Source organism: Pistacia vera, unplaced genomic scaffold (assembly GCF_008641045.1).
Source record: "Pistacia vera cultivar Batoury unplaced genomic scaffold, PisVer_v2 Contig530, whole genome shotgun sequence".
Lineage (NCBI taxonomy): Eukaryota > Viridiplantae > Streptophyta > Magnoliopsida > Sapindales > Anacardiaceae > Pistacia > Pistacia vera.
This window is the reverse complement of record NW_022196369.1, coordinates 177,553-182,481: the sequence shown is the minus strand read 5'-3', so window position 1 is coordinate 182,481 and position 4,929 is coordinate 177,553. Positions and strand designations below refer to the sequence as shown.

Sequence of the window (4,929 nt, the reverse complement as noted above, 5' to 3'; positions counted from 1 at the left end):
GAAAATCCATTAATAAATGATTCCTTGCACAAAGTTCACAAGTTAGAGAAGATGATTCAATAGCATTTACCTTCAGAGCAACTTTTAATTGCTTTTGGATGGTTGCAAGTTAAATAGCCAATGCGGTGTAGCCATTAACTTCATGCACTCTTGTTGCTTTCCCTGTTAAATTTCTCTTTGAAGGCCTCATGTAGTTATTGCTCGCCATCACCTCAATCAGATTATAGGTTTCCTCCGGTGTTTTGTTATTCTAAGCTCCCCCACTTGTAGCATCTATCATAGCTTGTATATTCAGTAGCAACCCACTTGTGAGCATATTGGTAACCTATGGTGAGGACATCTCTGTAAGAGGTCCTTATACCTCTCCCAAGGTTCATAAAGTGACTCCATATCTTCTTGGAAAAAATTAGTGATGTCACTCCTCATCTTGGCAGATTTGACTGATGGGAAATATTTCATCAGGAACGCTTGAACTAACTCATCCCAAGTAGTGATACTTCCAGGTCGTAGAGAAATTAACCAAGCGTTAACTTTATCCCAAAGAGAATGGGAAGAGCCTCAGCCTAATTGAATCGTCAGATACCCCATCATGTCTAAATGTACGTATCATATAGCTCCAGAAATTTGCTATATGCAAATTAGGATCGTCCCTAGATAACCCTGCGAATTGTACTGAATATTGTATCATCTGTATAATGGTTGGCTTTATTTCAAAATTATTAGTTTGAACTGGTGGTCTCCTAATGCTTGAATAACACCCTTCAATAGTAGGACTAGAGTAGTCCTTCAACGCTCTTTGAGTAACCACTGTTCCACCAGCCACATTATCCCTTTCTGCATCATTCCCGTGGACTTCCTCATTATTGTTTCTGTGATTATCTCCTCTTGTCAAATCAGCCATTGAATTGGATTCTTGTGTGCTAGCTTGTCTCCTAATTACTTTTCTCAACTTTCTAATTGTTCTTTCGATCTTAGAATTGTAAGAATTAGGATCAGCGCCTTTTGAGCATAAGTTCTTCAGGATCTAAAAATCAACTGCAAAATAGAATAAAAAATTTAAAACAAAAATAAAAGAAATCAAATTGGCAACTAAATAGCTCGTAATGATATTGATAAAAAAAATTAATTCCCCGATAATGGCATTAAAAACTTGTGATTTTCGCAAGTATACGAAATTGTACAACTAATAAAGTGTAAGTATACAGATGTTGAATTGAAGGGAATTACTACTATCAATTACCAAATTAAACTATCCTATTACTATTTGATTAATCCAAATTTTATCAAGAAAAATCTAAATTAAAAATAAACAATTGAAATTAAATAAGAAAACAACTAAATAAATCTTTGGATTTAATGCAAGTTGACTAGACCTAGGGCATGGATTTCACACCAACCCTTATTCATATGTATTGATAACTTATGCTAATTTCAATAAGCTCTTCCTAAAGATCAAACTCCCTAAATTTTCAATAATTTTCTCTCGAACAATTATCAAATTAACTCCTAATTACTAACCCAAATTATCTCTAATAAGATTTAAGCAATTAGAGATCATTACACTCTATGGAGTTTACCAAAACCTTAGAAATCGCTGTAACCTATCTCTAGCATTCGCTCAATCTATGGTTTTACTATCGTAGACCAACTAAGAATCATCTCTTGATCTTAACTTAGTCTATTAATTCATTCAGTTCTTGGGCCCTCAAGAATCAAAAGCATTAGGTATAATAATAAAACTTCGGAAGAAATTAGAAGAACTTCTCTTTGATGTGACTTCAAAAGCTTCAAAATATCTGTTGCTTTTTCTTCTCTAGCCGTTGGTCCTCCTCTAATTTTCTCTGAGACTCCCTTAAAACAATGCTAAAAGACTTATCTTTATATGCCCTAAGGGTTAGGGTTTTGTTTCTCTTAATTCTACTCAATTCAAGACTCTTAAGCCCTATTTTCATAGTAAAAAACGGAAAATAAAAATCTAGCTATCGTGAGTGTGCCATGGCACTGTGCCACGACATGGTTGATTCTAGAATTTGCTATGCTATGGCACAGAGTCGTGGCATGCTGTCTAGGTCCTCTTCTTCAGTTCAAATCATGCATCATTCCTCCACACTCCGGATGGTATTTTTGAGCCCAATAACAATGGAATCTAGAAAAGTGGTAAACATATGAAATGTGGCCCTTTGAATCCGATTTCCAACGGTCCAAAAATCATCTTAATACAAAGTCTACAACTCGAGTTATTGTTGAAACACCGAGCCATGTTCAAACTGGAGCATAATCTAGAATCTTCTCTTCAACTTCAAAACTCCATGACTTCTTCAATTCAACTCCGATTCTTGATCTGTTTGTTTCTATTCATCTCTCATTACGTTGCTGACATGATTCTTCATCCATGGGTAACATTTAGCACTAATAATATGAAAAATACTCAAACACACCCGTGATCTCATAACAGACATTATAAAATAATTAAGTTAAATTGCATAAATTAAGCCTAATTTCTCACAAATAATCCCCATAAACCACTAAGTAAATATGTGTTTTCAAGCTCTTATCAGCAAGACACATCGGCGGCGAGAGCTAGGGCAGGCGTAGGATTGTGGCACCATACGCCAACAGGCGGATTAGAAATAACAGGAACTGGATGCATTCTGCTATGCATACCGCTAGAGGCTCATCCTTCGTTCATGTAGAGGTTGTGCTGAATACTCCAAAGGAGGCTATGGTGTCCTTCCTGGAACATCTGTGCAAGCCTATGAGTTCCCTCATTGATTGTGGTACATCAAGGGAGTGGGAGGAGGATAAACTCCGCTACAAAGCTGATTTGCTAAGGAAGGTGGCCACTAACTAGGCCCGGGTATGTTGTGTTTTTTTTTTTTTTATGTTATTTAATAGGCCACCTCAAGCATAGAGGTATGATCATATTTATCTTGCTTAGGGATTTGAAATACATTTAATGTGCATGCTAGTGTATGGCTATGGTAGCTGACTAGACAGTCTATGACCCTTGCTTTTATGAATCGATGAGCAGGCTATCTCGATTGATGAAGTGCACGTGGCATTAAGGCAACGGTTCAGATTTCATCCTAGTTGGGGTGTATCTCTTATAAATGTAGCTTGAAATCATGACTCATCGCTTCGTTTGAGTTTTCTATCAGAGTGGTTTTCTGCAACCATTCTTTCTAGTGCCAAAATGTTGATGTGATAATTCGTATCAACTAGAGATACCCGATCAACCCCGAAGGGGATCGATCAAGATGTGCGCATGATTATGAATAACTAGCAAGGTCGTCGAAGTGACGTAACAAAATAAAGAACAAGAGAGATTTATAGCAGTTCAACGGTTATGGAAACCAAACCTACTTCCACTGTCATGTTAATATTTTGGGGTATTACAAGGTCTAATGAAGTTACAAAAGGAACGACCATGAGACTAATGAATTTGGCTCTGGCAACCTATTCTCTCTAACTCTCTTTAAAAAGATCAAAGTGTTTATCTCCTGAACTTTACTACCATTGGAATTGTCCCTTGAAACGAAGGTCACGGGCTCCTTTTATACTCATCTTGTCTGACAATTGTTGAAAGTAGGTGTTACGGGGTTTCTTACACGCATAATATTGCTAATTAGGATCTGAGTCAGTATAACCCATTCTTGTGGTAGTTCGGGCCATGGTAATGGCAAGTTAACCCATACTTATGGTAGTACTCACCTTATGGTGGAAGTCAAGTGCCAACGGGGTGACACATGGGAGGATCCTGATCGTTGGGCTTTGATGTACTCTAAGGACATGCAGCGCAAATCTAACCATCCAAAAATTGGCATAATAGATATAGTTAGTATGCCACGGAACAAGGTGTAGGCAACCGTGGACTAGTGGTGCGCCGACAAGCAAGCACGGTAGCAAGTTGCCTACTTGCTCACAGGGTACTACATGAACAATAGTATGCCTTGATTACATAGCCAAGGTGTAGTATAATGGTAGAAAATTCAACAAGTGACTAGTAAAAGGAGGCTGAGGCGGTGGTAGAGGTGGAGGTGGAGGTGGTAACGATATAAATTTATCATTAAAAGTTTTAACTTTTTGTTTGGTTTTATGTTTACTATTATTATTAGGGGTGTTCAAAAGCGGTTAACCGCTTTTTTGAACCGAACCGGTTTTTCAGTTCGAAAAAATTCTCGAACCGAAACCGAACCAGTTTTCTCTTTTTTTTTTTATAAAACTTTTTTTTTCCTAAATTAAATTGTAAATATAAACAATACATATCCAAATAAAAATTAAACATTCATACATATCCATTGACCACTACTAATAATACATTAAAAATATTATTATTTTTTTATTTAATATATAATATATTATATTTTTTTATTTAATATATAATATTTATTATATATATTTTTGTAAAACCAGTTCAAAAAACCGGTTTCAGTTAACAACTTTTTATTTTTTCCCGAACCAGAAATCCGGTTTTTTGAATTTTTCAAATCGTAACCAAACCATTTTTTCGGTTAACCGGTTTTTCGGTTCGATTTTTGCAATTTTTTTAACACCCCTAAGTATTATACTTTAGGGAGGCTAAGGTTGTCTTAACTAGAAAAGGGAGGTTGAGTTGGTGGTGGAGGTGGTTACTAGAAAAGGGACATTGATCGGCGGTGGTGGAGATGGAGATGGTGAGATTCTTTCTTCACACAAGGTAAGGCACAAAAATTAATGTATCCATGTCATTTATGAAAAAATAAATTAACAAATGTCAATTGTGATCCATTTGTTTAAGTTTTTAGAATAGTATTCTATTCTGAATGTGATTTAATCAAATAGGATAAGATTTTGAGAATGTGTTTGGTACATTTTTGGAAAAAAAATTCTAAAAATATTTAGATTATTTTTAACCCGCAACATTTGTTAATTTAGCTAAACAGGCCCCAC

At 35.9% G+C, this 4,929-nt stretch overlaps 1 non-coding gene across 1 annotated transcript; it reads left to right on the top strand.

Annotated features, from left to right (window-relative positions):
- The first annotated feature begins 322 nt into the window (after nt 1-322).
- On the top strand, nt 323-429 carry LOC116107265. Its single transcript, XR_004124425.1, has one exon. It is a non-coding gene; the product is annotated as a small nucleolar RNA R71 (small nucleolar RNA).
- Nucleotides 430-4,929: the final 4,500 nt, after the last annotated feature.